This window comes from Lepisosteus oculatus, chromosome 10 (assembly GCF_040954835.1).
Source record: "Lepisosteus oculatus isolate fLepOcu1 chromosome 10, fLepOcu1.hap2, whole genome shotgun sequence".
NCBI lineage: Eukaryota > Metazoa > Chordata > Actinopteri > Semionotiformes > Lepisosteidae > Lepisosteus > Lepisosteus oculatus.
Window position 1 is genome coordinate 18,202,144 of NC_090705.1, and position 14,415 is coordinate 18,216,558.

At 34.4% G+C, this 14,415-nt stretch overlaps 1 long non-coding RNA gene across 4 annotated transcripts in view; it reads right to left on the bottom strand.

Annotated features, from left to right (window-relative positions):
* Window positions 1–1,047: 1,047 nt before the first annotated feature.
* LOC107078636 (uncharacterized) overlaps window positions 1,048–14,415 on the bottom strand; it is a 302,990-nt gene continuing 289,622 nt past the window's right edge. For 2 of the 4 annotated variants that reach the window (XR_001479587.2, XR_011190885.1), the window contains one exon: window positions 1,051–1,290. This is a non-coding gene — a long non-coding RNA (uncharacterized lncRNA). Of the gene's footprint in view, window positions 1,291–14,415 lie in introns of all 4 variants that reach the window. The other 2 variants (XR_011190884.1, XR_011190882.1) reach the window with 2 other exon arrangements.

Below are 14,415 nucleotides of genomic sequence, written 5' to 3' on the forward strand. Positions count from 1 at the left end.
AGTGCTGGATCATAACAGAAACAGCAATCACCCAGTCATTGTTCAGAGAACATGTGATATAAATCAAGGGAAAGGCTTTTTGTTAGGCCTAGGATTATAGCAAGACACACTGCCCATACATCTGAGACCTCAGTTTGATTGTCTTCTTATGGAGTTAATAAAAGAGAAGGAGTTAGGTTAAGCACTGATTTAGTAATTTACAGTATGTACTGTAGGTATGCATAGACAACCTAAAGCAATAAGGGAATAACATTTCTAACATATTAGTTGCAGGTTTATGTATAAACAGTAATAAACAGCATAAACAGTAAAATACACACTAAGGTGAGTTTCTCCTCTGAGTAATTTATTATTCGTTCTAATCTGATACATGATTTTAGATTGTAAATAATTCTTTGTGACTTGAGATCAACATGCTTGAGGTAAGAGTGCAGATTGTTGACAACATTTTAGCTTTTCGTGACTTTATCTGATTTTGTACCAGAACAAGTAGTTTTGGATATGCAGTATTCTTAATGTTAATTAAAGGATGTTCTCTCTCAAAATGATTGAATAATTATTTTTGTTCTTTGCAGATTTTTGGTGTGGAAATGTTTTGTGGTTTCCATACTTAGAAACAATTTAAATTTGTAATTTTGAAAAATATATGTTGAAGATGGTTACTGAACTGAAAAAAAAAGCCCAAGTGACATTATACAGTATATAAATGCAGTGCCATTTCCTATGTATCATCAGGATTTCATTCATTTTATAAGGGAGCACAGAAAACATTGAAACTGGGATACAGCTTTGTAATTATGTTCCATTTTATTTTAAAAAGCTTCAAAATAAGTTTCTTATTAATATATTTTTGCTGCAAATTAAAAGTGGAAGAATTTGCAAAAGAGTCCTACTTCTGTAATAACATGAGTAAACATTACAAACACTTGACACCTCTCTCTCCAACTCATTCTACTGCCTCTCAGAAGCAGAAATAGGATTGCAGGTGAGGCTGGGAGGTTAATGGTATTAAACAATATATATTGTTGTGCTTACTCCAATATTCTTTAGATGTCATTACAGGATGAGTTTGGTGAGGGTTTACAGGTCATGATGGTTCATTTGGGATAGCATTGGTCTGGGTCAGTGTTGCATTGATCTCACCTTGTTTATTTGCAGAATTACTGCACATTCCAATACTTAAAATGGACAATACGTAGTGCTTCTTTGATGATGCATTTATCAAGAGGTGACTCACAATGTGGCTGGTTGACTCTTTCTGCCGCTTCACCGAGGGATACCGCCAGAAGCCTATATTGCAGAACAAAATGGATAAAACAGTGTTTGCTTTATTGTGTTATCTAAAAAAGAAAAAGAAAAAAGGCCTGAAATTATCACTGTCATCAACAGAAATGTACAAGAAGTCTATAATTCACCGAGACCTTTTCTTCCCCTGTTTGTTGGAAAGGGGGAAAAACATTTGAAGTGGAAAACAAGGTCAAGTTGAAGCCAAATGATGATAAAGTGACATCTTTCAGAAACAATCAGTGGCTGGGGCCTCTGGGATTAGCTGTGTTTTATGGCATTCCACGTCTGCCATGAGTGCTGTAGTTTAGTGGCACTACCCTTGTGTGAACTCTGATGATCCAACTCAGCCACAAATGTAAATTAATGTTACATCTGATGGGGAAATGGTGAAGTACTTCAGCCATACATTACAGAAATTTTCTGTGGCCCACTGGGATCTGTCATTTTTTTTTAAATTACTCATGTACAAATATGACTGCCAATGATAAGATAATAAGACATGATGCAAGGTAACTCTGAATGTAAGGCTCATATCTTATGATATAATAGATAATACTAGGAATGATAAGATCATAAGACATGATACAAGTTCCTCAGTATGTAAGACTGTAAGGCCGACACAATACTGAATCTCAGCACAGACATAACAGAATGTGTTATTTATGCAAGAAAAGAAAGGCAGAGACCTTTTCACAATAAAAATTCTGCCAATGACATTTAGGTTAATTTCTGCACACATCAATACATATGCTGTATTTCAATCTTTGCTAAATGTCCCGATATCTTTACTATATTACAGCACTTTTCTTATAAACACAACTCCTGCACAGCAGCCAGCGCACACATCTCTCAAATAAATTCACATGACAGTTGTGAAACGCTCCTATAATCAGTGACATGGGATGATTTTCCGCTTCTGACAAGCCTTTGTATTGAGTATGATAACAGTTACTTTGTCTTCATCCACTGCTGGAGTATAATATCAATCCGTTTGATGACCCAGCAAACGAAGCCCAGCACTTCTGTATCAATCTTCATACAGTGCTGCCTGTTGTCTAACAAAAAGCCTGAAATGAGATCATTCAATCACTGGGCTGGCTGGCCTTCTGTGTTGCTGAAGTGGTTTTAACTCCCTGTCACTTTCCTTTTTCTCAGTCTTGTATAAAACCAGAGCAGGGACATCTAATTAATGATAAAATCACTGTACCTGATCATAACCTAATTTTAAATGATTTAGGACTCTGCTTCTACTTATTTTTCTGGATGAATATATAAGAAATGCTCCACATAAATGGATTCGGGAGTTCATTTCTCCCGCTCTGCACATATGTGGGTATCTTTATTATACAGAAATATGTCTGCGTGTTAATTTGTACATGACCCATCTATCACTAAAGATCATCTTCTTTTAGTCACATTAAAATCAATGAACTACCTGCTGTGCTTGATTGTCTCTTCCTGTTATTTGTTTCATGCTCCATGTTTTATAATGTGTATGCGTTTAAATTTTGATTGCAAAATGAAGTTGGGAGGCACATGAGAACAATTGATTAAAAAGCGTTTGAACAGTTAGGGGCCAATTAGACAACGAATGAAGAACAAGTCCAAGACGCATCAGGATACTTCACAATTGATTGGAACCATGCTGCTACATTATTATTTTACTAGGATCTGTCCCAAACTATGGTCTTTCAGCACCAAGCTGATAAAAAAACAAAGAATTATTTTAGGAGCTCTTAAGGATTTTCAACAAGATTTGCTTTTTGGTATTTGGTGTAAACACTCATGATCACTTCCTGAATACACTGTATAAGAGTTGACAATTGGGGTATGAACTGTCTGGCTATCTCAAACAATATGGGTGTGTCTTCCAAACTTTAGCACATGTTAGAATCGTTGGTTACAAACCGCCTTAGCTTTAAGTTTAGTGGTTTAGGGACATATATCATAAAGTATTGAAGATAAAGACTAGGTTTCCCTGTGGCAAAGACTGGGTTAGTGGTAAATTAGGCTGGATAGTTGTTGTATCCAACAACAGACAACAATTCCAGTCCAACCACGGTGTTACTAGATGTCTGTCAGTCACTGAGATTGCTGCAGAGTTTGGAGGTTGGTGTTTAGTAAGACAGAGTAAAACAGGTCTCATGAAGGTATGATATGACATCACTCCTCATGCTTTCAAAGATTAGTCAAAGCCCGTTTGAAAAGAGCTGCCCATTTGGAAAAAGTCTAGATTATCTAAATGAACTAGATAAACGGTACATTTGGTCAAGTCTCTAGAGGACCAGTTTCCTTAGAAACTGTGCACCAGCACAGAGCAACACATCATCCTCTTGTACATTGAAATGCCCTAATATTTTTTTCCATCCATTCACTCAATATAAGAGAGAACATGGAAAAAAAGATTTAAATCACATGACTAAAACTATAAAAAGAATCTTTTAGAGCAATGCAGTCCATGCAGAGAAGAAAGTGGAACAAAAAAACAACAGTTAAAGTAATCTTCTTTTTGTCAGCTCATGAACTTCATGTGTGGTACTCAAAACCCTTCATCCAGGGATCTAGCAAAAAACAGAAAAGGAACTAAAGACATACTTGTACATTCCAAAACATGGTAAAGAGGCCATTCTCCATTTTTGAAAAATATTATTTATTTTCTTCTTCATGAACACAGAAGACAAACAAGACAGCCACCTGATCAGAACAAACCACAGCCTAGATTTTATACAGGTCCTTGATACAACAAATAATTCAAAATGAACTGCAGCAGCTGTGCTCATTTTAAGAAACTGAATGGGAAAGCACCACAGTAATTACTAATCTCTAACCAAACATTCACTTCTCAAATACTCAAGAAACACTTTAGAGATAACTCAGACATTAATATAAAATGTTGAAATTTCTGAACTCATGTAGTTATGTTATGTTTAAGAGATACTGCAAAAAATTTATGAGAAGATAAAATAGACAATAGTACAGTATGTAAGAGGAAATACAAGAAAGTTCAATGTTAACAGTTTACTTTAAGCTTTATGAAATCCTAGTGGGTATTTGAAGAGATACTCAATGAAATACAATCAAGTCTATACTGTGTTACATCTCTTTAAATCCTTTGCATCTCCTGTGGGTCAGTACAGATCTATAGTTGTTGTGCTGATGAAAAACAAAAGACGAGTTTTTGCAATGTCACCAATTTTTTTAAATCGGCAAAATACCAGCAATTCAATTAAACTCATAAACTCTCTACCCATAGTTCTCCGGGATAAGCAGCACCATTTAATAGTGAATGCGGATGAGTCTTTCCTGTCCTCGTGAAATATTGTTCAATCAACAGGCAAAGTTTTCCTTGTCAGTTTTGATATATCCGATCATAGCTGTAGGTTGTTTTGCGATGTCCAATGTTCTGTGAAGATGGGCTTTTCATATTCTTTATTGTTTCTTTCTGACAAAATGTTGTCTGGATTTTTGCAGTTTTGTGAAATAGAAGCATGGTGTGAAGGAAAAAAAGGCAAAATATATTTAACCCCTTTAATTCCAAGTTATCCTCTCAGGCACTGCAGATTTAACAGCCACACTTTTAGTGCAGGAATCAGAAAAATCATAATTGGTTCTTCTAAAACGCTGAGCACTAAACAAAAAAACTGTTTCTCATCTTGTGGACTTAAAATCCTTTTTCCATTCATATTGATAATAACTGAAAAACACTTATGAAGTAAACTATACATTGTGCAGACATTCCTAGAACATTTCAGAAGTGAAATTAAATCAGACATACTGTATACTGCCTTCATGTTGCCCAGCCCTGAAAGTATTAATAGAAAACAGTAGACCATTTGCTTTTCATTTGCACAGTAACCAGAAACTATAATATATAATACACTAAGAGGAACAAAGTTACACTACGTAAATAAAATAGGACACATTATATACGCATGTCCATTTTGGTACAAAAATCAAATCCCTCACAAATTAAAGACATTATTCATTTTGCATACTACATACTGTAAACCAAATATTTTAGTGCCAATACTGCACTAAAAAGCAAATATAAAAAACAAAAAATGATAAACATTTTTCTTGTATACAGGCACATTTTAAAGTGTTGATTAAAATAGAGAAGAGTCTATAGTCTCATAAGAGAGAAACAGTCATTTTATTTTACTTTAATCTCAGCATGATAAAATGTTAAAAATATGGCTTTAGAATACAGTGGAGCATCTGCTGAGATAATGAAATACCAGCACTGTTATCATTTATACTTTTATTTCTAGTAGAGAAAAATCAGTGTGGAACGTGAAAACGAGAATAAAACAATAATCAGCTGTTGGATTGATAAAATAAAATTATATTGTGTTGCCTCTATATTTGATAACTGATTATTTTTGGTTATCATGGAAAACTATGAACTTACTGTACATACAGTATAATCTAACAAATTGTATCTGCAGCTTTTTAAATTTTTAATTGACCAAAAAGATCTTGAGAAAACAGCTTTGTCAGAGTTTAAACTTTGCACTACAATATATGTTGAAACAGCAGATACGGACAGAACATTCTAGCACAGACATTGTGCAACCTGACATACTGTACAGTATTTCAGCTGCTGTTTTACAATCAGAACTATGTAAAGTTACATTATATATTATGTGTACTGTAAATAATGTTAATCTACACCTAAAATGGTGCAAAGTGCTTCATAAACATCTATGTACGTCACAGCTATCTCTCACATTCCATTTTCCTTTGTATCGATTATTAATAGTACATCAGCTGTGTATTACAGTATGTGGAAAGGCACAATGTAGTTTTTTTTAATTCTCCTTTAAAGTACCATATTCAGAATAGAAGGTATGTGTTTTCATTTCATACAGTAGCTGCTTTTTGAAAATTAACTCCCTAAAGTTTTAAAATGGGAATGTGTTTTTATGATACCTATATACACATACAGTACCTACTGTATCTACAGTACATACATGTATTTAATCTGTCTGCATGTGACTATGCAGACAGTAGAGACAAATAAATGAAAAACTACCTAGGAAACAATATTAACTTTCTCGACCATGGAAGAAATCTGTAATCAATCTATCTGTAATTATTCACTATATTGAATTACAAATCTAAAATTTATTTGAATTGATTCACAATATAACCTGCATAAAATGTAAAATAATAATAATACATTTAGTACTGGAATGATATTGATCAGTTTAAAATACAGTATAAACCGCTTTACAGTACATGAAGAATTATTCTCAAGTATATAGAAATCTAAAGTAAAGTACGTGTCAGAATTTTGTTTATATTTATTTTTAATTCAGAATTAATTTATGCAACATGAGGGAATGGGGAACAAGGAAAAGGAAAAGATTAATTAGGAATGTAAGCACAAATACAGTACTAAACTGTCTGCGTTACCAAGTGAAATATAAAAAGTCATAATTTATATCAGACACAGACTTTTAAATATCCCCCCCAGTATATGAATCAGGTGATTGTCATTAGTGCCTGCTGTTTGTCTTCCTAAAACAGAAGTGCATACAGTAGCAATGCTTTTCTTGGAAGTAAAAGTCTTGACTGAGACACTGAGAGAACATGAGTACTGTAATGACTTATACAGTACAGGCAATGAAGACATTTTTTGAGACTCCACATACTGTATGACCCGTCTGAATGCTTTGAGAAGATATCTAAAGTCTCAAAACAGTTTTATATATATTTGCTTTCTTTTATCTTTGGGTTTGGAAACAGTGCTACAGAGCAAAAAGACTTGAAGATCCCCCTGTGAATATGCCAGCAGTCTAGTTAACATCCTCTCTCTTGCTTTCTTGTACAACACACTTTTAGTCAGAATCTGCATCAGGCTGTGTTGTGAAAGCTAAACAATTTTGCCTTCTCTTTCAGTTTCCTATTATTGCTGTACCATTTAGCTAAAATAGCAGACAATTCTTGTGGGATTTTTCTTTTATTTTTGTGTATGTGTGCTTTAGCTTTGGCTGAACATTTTGCTTTGAAACTCCTAGATTTAACATTGTGGTATTGGCTCATTTTTCATATCTATTGTTACCTTGTCAGGATGTCATAGCTGGTACACCAAGCTGTTAGATCAGTACAAATGTATAAATCATCTCACAGCTGACACATTCATTTAATTTATGTGGTCCTACTGCGCCAGTGTGCTTATTAATTGAAAAATCCTCTGTTTACAGACTGGGACTTTTTTTGTATTAACATGGATATTCCATATGATTTCCCCGAGCAGCCTGTTGACTGCCTGCTTGGCACTTTGTCATTTATCATCATATGTTATATTTGTCAATCTGGTGAGCTCTTTGAATAAAAAGTCTTCAAGAAAATTACTTTGCATAAAAAACTGGGATTGGTAGCTTATATGCAGTCCTGGTTCCACCCCTGGAGTCTGTGTTATTGTTTTTCATCTGTGAAATAAAGTAACAGGTACTTAATGTACCAAAAACAATTTGTACAGACATTATTTTACCAATTGAAAGTGCGTATGCCTCACTGAGGTCTCCCTTATCTAACTGTGGCTAATACATTTTCATGCTGTGCTCTGATGGCTTCATTTTACAGTTGAGGAGATCATCGGCTCCACGCTGAGCTAGAAATGGGACCCTAGTCACTTTGGTCCATAGAGTGTGCGTAGGTAAGTGTGCAGAACAAATGCTGAAAAGTCTTTAAAAAGTTAAAATCTTTTTTTTGTCTCTCTCTGCTTATTTTACAACCAAGGCATGAAGCATGTGTGTGCATTGTCCTTCTTTTTGTTTTATGCTATTATAATGTATTTGAAATTCCAAAACTAAATCTTGATAATGACCTTCACACCCTACACTTATTGCTTTAAACAGGACATTTGGAATTTTTGTGCTTGGATTGAAAATGATAAATTATTATATTTTGGATGAGCGAAATCTAATGATGTTACACACTCTTTGCATTTACTTAACACCAAAACAGTTAAATATAGGCTGTGGGTTTTGAACCCATGACTAATGACCAGTTTAGAAGGAGTTTATGTTTTGGAAGGTCAGACCTTGTGAAAAAGCAATTATACCCAAGTGAAAGTGTGTCAAAATCAAAACTGTCACAGTAACTCAAAATAATACTGTTGGCTTTAATTTTTAATTTGATTTGCAGACTAACAATCACCAGTGGTCTCAGAATCTGTCTGTCTGATTTACCGCACAGTCCAGCTCTGCAAAGAATCCAATTAAAATTAACGAAGAGAAAGTAATTTACAAAGGTAAAAAATAAACTTGAAGAAACAGTGACACAAACTAAAAAAGGCAATATAAATACAGCTATGACAGTGAGGCTGCCTGCTCCATGAAATTAATCCAGTTCATCAGTGGTTTGTGAGCATAAGAGTGAGGAATTCTATGTCAAAATAGTAGCAGATTTTAGGTCAGAGATGTGGTAGCGTTCTTCCTTCTGTTGTTAAAATATTGTTGTCATTTGTAGATGACAGCTAGTTTGGTTTTCTTTGCTAATTTGTATAAATTTCATGAAGAAAGCCAGGAAAACTCTTTAAATTGGACCTTTAATTTGCACTTTAATTTAGACTGATTTATGTGCAGAGATCCCCTGAGCCAATAAACCTAATAACGGAGAACCTCCAAAGACATCAAGGACATTTTCAGAGACATATTTTGAAAGCCTGAGATGTAGAAGATATTCTTCAATGAAACCTTTATAATCAATACAGAAGTATGTTTTGCAAATTCTAGGTTTAAAATAGTTGTAATAACCAGGAGCATGAGTTTGACATTGCAAGACAGATTAAGTGCATCCGGTTAGTGTGTGTGGAGTATATGAGGGTTATTCATACAAAAAAAAAAAAACAGTAATGGAGATTGTTTCCAGAAAAGTATAAAACGATGTAGGTTTGGTACCTACATATTTCTGGGAAAAAAAGACCAAAATACTATCAATTATAACAGAAAATATTTGCTTTAAACCAGAGATTATAATCTGTAAAACATTTATTGTAATAATTTCCTCCTACACAGATAACAAGACACTGTATACAGCAGATGATTTCACAGAAAATACTACAGGATTGCAGTTAAAACCTTATAGTTCCCTGCAAGTAACTGGCAGATCACCTTGAGGAATCTTTTATCTTCATTTCCCTAAGGAGTTTTGCTGTGTGTCTGAAGGAATCCACAAGAATTGTGCCACTGAAAATCTTGCAGGATTTTTTTTTTATAATAGGTGTCTTAGTAGGAGGGAGCTAGAATGTAATAAACAGTGTCACTTATGAAGCACAACAAGGCTCTTGTACAATTATCCAGTCATCATTGAGGCTTTCACTAAGTTATTAACAAATTGTCATGCTTGCACATCAGAACTTTTATGAAGCCTAACGCTTTTTCGAATTAGTGAATGATGCTCAGTTTCATTTTCTTCCCAATTTAGTTATCGAAAGAACAAGTCTATCCAGTTTCAATACTCCCTCTACTGAGATTTGCTTTACTTGAAAAACAAACCTGAGAAGCTAATGCTACATGCCATCATTCAATCATCCACCCATTTTCATTAAAAATACAGGATTGTGGTAAGCCATGGCTTAACCTGGCACAAGGTAAGATATGCCCATGACAGAATACCAGTCCATTACAGCTCTCCAAACTGTCACACCATAATGCCTCTGCATGCAATGATTTAACTGTAAAATATTAAGTGCTTAGATGTACCGCTATAAAAAGAAAAGAAGCCATTTAATCATTTAAATCGCTTGATGCAATATTAAAATATTGGACTCAAAACATATAATGTACAAATGAAAGCTACAATATATAACACAGCACAGAAATTACTGTAATAAGCCTGTATTCTAGCCTAAATTCTCATAAATCTGATACTTTTCCCCAGTTACCACTGTGCTGACTATGAAAGAAGATGTCTCCACCTTGGATGGGATGTTACAATTCAAAAGTGGATTTTAAACAGGTGACCCTTGAGAGGTCATACTGCAAGTTTACAAGATGTACAGATGTTTCTAAGCATGCAGGTGCAAGAGAAGAGAATGAGCAGCATAAGGGGCAGGAGAGTGCAAAGAATTGTTTTCTATTCTCCCTGGTCATACTCCAATTAAAATATTGCTGCATCAGTAGTTGAGTTAAATATTGGGTCCCTTCTGCAGCAATGAACTCTGTTGAGTTTAACTGTTAAGCAGAACCCTTTGTTGATCCAGTTTTGCAGGTACTTTATTTGACATGTATTTGATTTGACTTGGACCCTTTAATTGACTTGAATACCTGTTTGAAGACAGTCAGCTAAAACTAACGGGGATCATTCTGGTTCAAAGGTATACGAGTTATAGTCGCAGTTAAGAGCCCATAAATTATTCATTTTCAACCAAGGCCTAATTAAGCATGGTCAAGTTTGATTTGTAGCTCGTTTATTAAATTAAGGATAGAGAGGAGAACATTAATTTAGTCTTCAGATTAAATTAATTGGTTATTGTAAAGGCTAATGTACAGCCTTTAACTATAAGTTCTATTTCAGTGTTTCTCAAGCCCTGACCTCAGAAAACCAGATTTTAAATTATATATTAAATACACTACAAGCATGCATTTTTCTTTAGTTTCCTTAGTGAGAAGGTAAGAAATAGAGAAGGAAATATACAGAAACCATGTCAATCTTTCAACCCAAACCATTTCTTTTCTGTTCTGTTTTGTTAGTTGTGTTATTCATTCTATAGAACCCGATTTCTTAGAAATGAAGCTCCCATTGCCCATCATATCAAGTCATTACAGCATCTCTGTCTTATTCTGGTTACCTGTGGAGTGCTATCAGTACCCTGCTGCTGTTTCCATAAGCAAAGGCACACACAGTAACATCAGCTAGAAGCGGCAGGGAAAGATTAGTCTAGGGTCTCTTAATGGCTGGAGTTCTCATTTAGTCACTCAAGCTACTCTCCCATTACTCTGAGAAAGACAGAAGTCAGATATGAAACACTAAAAAAAGTTTTGCCATAGAGTCAGTGATTCATTTTCTATTCTATGCCTACTTCTTTCATTGAGTAAAAGAACAGTTTCACATGCAAATGCAAATGGGACTGAATTAGATTTCTTTGCTTGCCTTTTTTAGTTGTTAAATAAATTAATAAACTTTAGAAAATCGCCTTGAAATACATACATAAAAAATGAAATGTTTCACTTATTTGTCAGTAGGTTAGTTGATAACAGTTCATTTTAAGAACTACCTACTGTGCAGCAAGATTAAGATTAGTATTGGTGATGAGTCTCTCATATGGAAGTAATAAGTACACATTAGTGATCAAAATAATTTTCCCAGTCCTTAAGAAAGTCTAGATATTTAAAATACCATTGGATCTCAGAAACATGGCTAACTATTGTAAAATTATATGGCACAAGAAGATTCCTGAGAAACATTAATGCTAGTAGAAGCATATATATGTTTATATTGAAAAGTGTTAAGCGTGAGCAGGAAAGTATTATTAAAGAACTCAAATTACCTGTACAGTGAACTTTTTTGTCTTTGAGTTTGTTTATCTTTCATGATTTGAATTGTAGAAAAGGTTGACTACAGTATATTTAATTTCACTACAATAAAGAGCTTATTATGCAAAATATACAATTTTATAACATCAGATTTTAAACTTCTTTCATGAATTTAAATTGGAGTTTGTTCATCTTTGTTCATTGCAGCAAATAATAAATTAATGCTTAAAATGCATGGAGAATGCAGAGATATCGAAAGCGTTAGAAAAGTGTACAATTGTTCATATACTGTACTGTATCAAAGGTTAAGAACAAAACATGTTTTAAAAATGGCATTCTGTGTACAGTAGTATGAACATAATCAATGTAAAGGAACAAGTAAAGGTTTATTCCATGCTGAAAAGTGAAGAAAAAAACAAGTTTCGGCTGTGGAGCCTTCTTTGGATGCCTTCTGCACACGCGAACAAGACTCCACAGCTGAAACTTTAGTGTTTTTTTCTCTTTTCAGCATGGAATAAACCTTTGCTTGTTGCTTTGCTGACGCAACTCCCTATATGAACTATCATCTATGTAGCATCTTTTAAATCATAACTGATTCTATTAACTGCAGTCAATGAAATTATCATGAATGAACATCAGTTTATTATTTTTATAGATAATGCAGTTCACAACACTAGAAAATGTGAGAAAATCTTACATTTTGTAAGATAAAAAATACGATGACACTACAGTATACAATATACTGTAAATATGACATATTTTGAACCCAGGAAATATAAAAATGAGGAATGACATATGCGGTACATACATAGATAAATACAGAAGTCCTCTGATGGAGTAGCATTGTGTACTGTAAATGCTTTGACTTATAAAAGAGAAGGATTGAACATTTCATTATACCCACACTCCATGACTGTAATTCTTGTGTTTTTCTTCAGCGCACATATTGGCTGGTACATTTCTCCACTGCTTCCGTAATGTGCCTGTGTTTTTCATGTCTCATGGGTTTTGAGTGTATTTTTCACTCTGAGTGGATGTAGTTTACATGAGTGTGAGCCATACGCAATGCAAAACAGGAGCCATCTTTTCACCATTCCCATGTTTGGATTTCTGATCAGGCTCAAGTTGAGGGCAATGATTCCTGATCAACTGAAACCAAAAATACTATGAATATTCCTTTTTAATACTTCTGCTTTATGAAATGCTGTTTTGTCTTACATTGATTGTCCAGTCTCATTTTTCCTATAATGTCCTTAAATCATCTGTAGACATACACTGAAAAAAAGATTAAAATAATTTACATGGACTGATTTTAAAATTTATGATTAATTATTCTTTTGATTTTTGATCTCTTAATTTCCTATGTCAATCTCTTCTGCTGTATTCATGACATGATTATTTACAGTATCTGTTCTTTGTAATTTTCAGAAAGAAGTAAATGGCTATCCCATGCCTCAATAAAACAAATACCATGCAGCACCATGGTGGTTAGAAAGCACTGCTTTCTCATTGCTCCAGAGTCCTGGATTTGATTCTGTCTTGGGCCTGCCTGAGTGGTATTTTCCATTGTTTTTTCCTGTATTTGTGAGGATTTTCTCTAGGTGCTGCAGTTTCCTCCCACCTCCCAAAAGCATGTAGGTTCCGGTTGATTGGCTACTCTGTCACTTTGTAGGAGTGGTTTAATTCTTGGGGGTTTTCTTACTCTGTGCAATTGGGACTATAGAGAAACAGAAACTAAAGTGCACCTCTCATTTGTAGTTTCTTTGATGTGATTCAGAGGTTACTGGGCAAGGTAACACATAGGTGACAGAAGACTAGATATATACTGAAGCTATAAAACTACACTTCATCCAATTATTCCACAGATAAAGCTACTTCTGTAAAATCCCAGAAAGTAGCTTTATATGAGAAACAATAAAAAAACAGAATAAAAACAACAGCATTTGCAACTATCCTTACTGTAGGGATAATTCGCTGCTTGATTTATTTTATGTTTGCTGTCAAAACAAAAGCATTTTTGAGCTGCTAATTTACCTTAAAAAGTCCTGGATTGTGCTTATGATGTGCACTGCTTTTGCTTGCTTTTACTTATTACATCATGTCTGTATCCTAGAATTGTTAGTATTTTTTAATTAAAATAAAAAATACTGGAATCTGAAATGCACTAGTACAGAGTAATTTATTTATAAGAATGTGTTTAGAAATTGTGACATCCCCAGTATGGCTCAGTCAAGGGGCGAATGAGGTCTTACATATGAGCCAGGGTTTAACGGACAGAAATTCACACACAACTACATGTAGGATGAATGAAAATGCTAGGAAGTAGAAAAAACACACAGGGGTAGGTTAAAACAACTAACTACACTATTCTATAACCCAATTACCCGCTAAACTTGTCTCCTGAGAAAAGGATGGCCAAAGAAGTCTTCCGCAAGATATCTTTCTACTCTATACTAAACTAAGCTACAACGGAAAACAAAAAAAAAACACAGGTGCCATAACAATCTCAACTCCTCTTCTTCTTACACCCTCTCAGGGTGAGCAAGGTCCTTAAACCCAACTGCTCCAGGGGCGCCATATATATGGCTGACCCTGCACTTTGACCCCAAGCTTCTCTCCCTGTCTGTGTGTCTCATGGAGA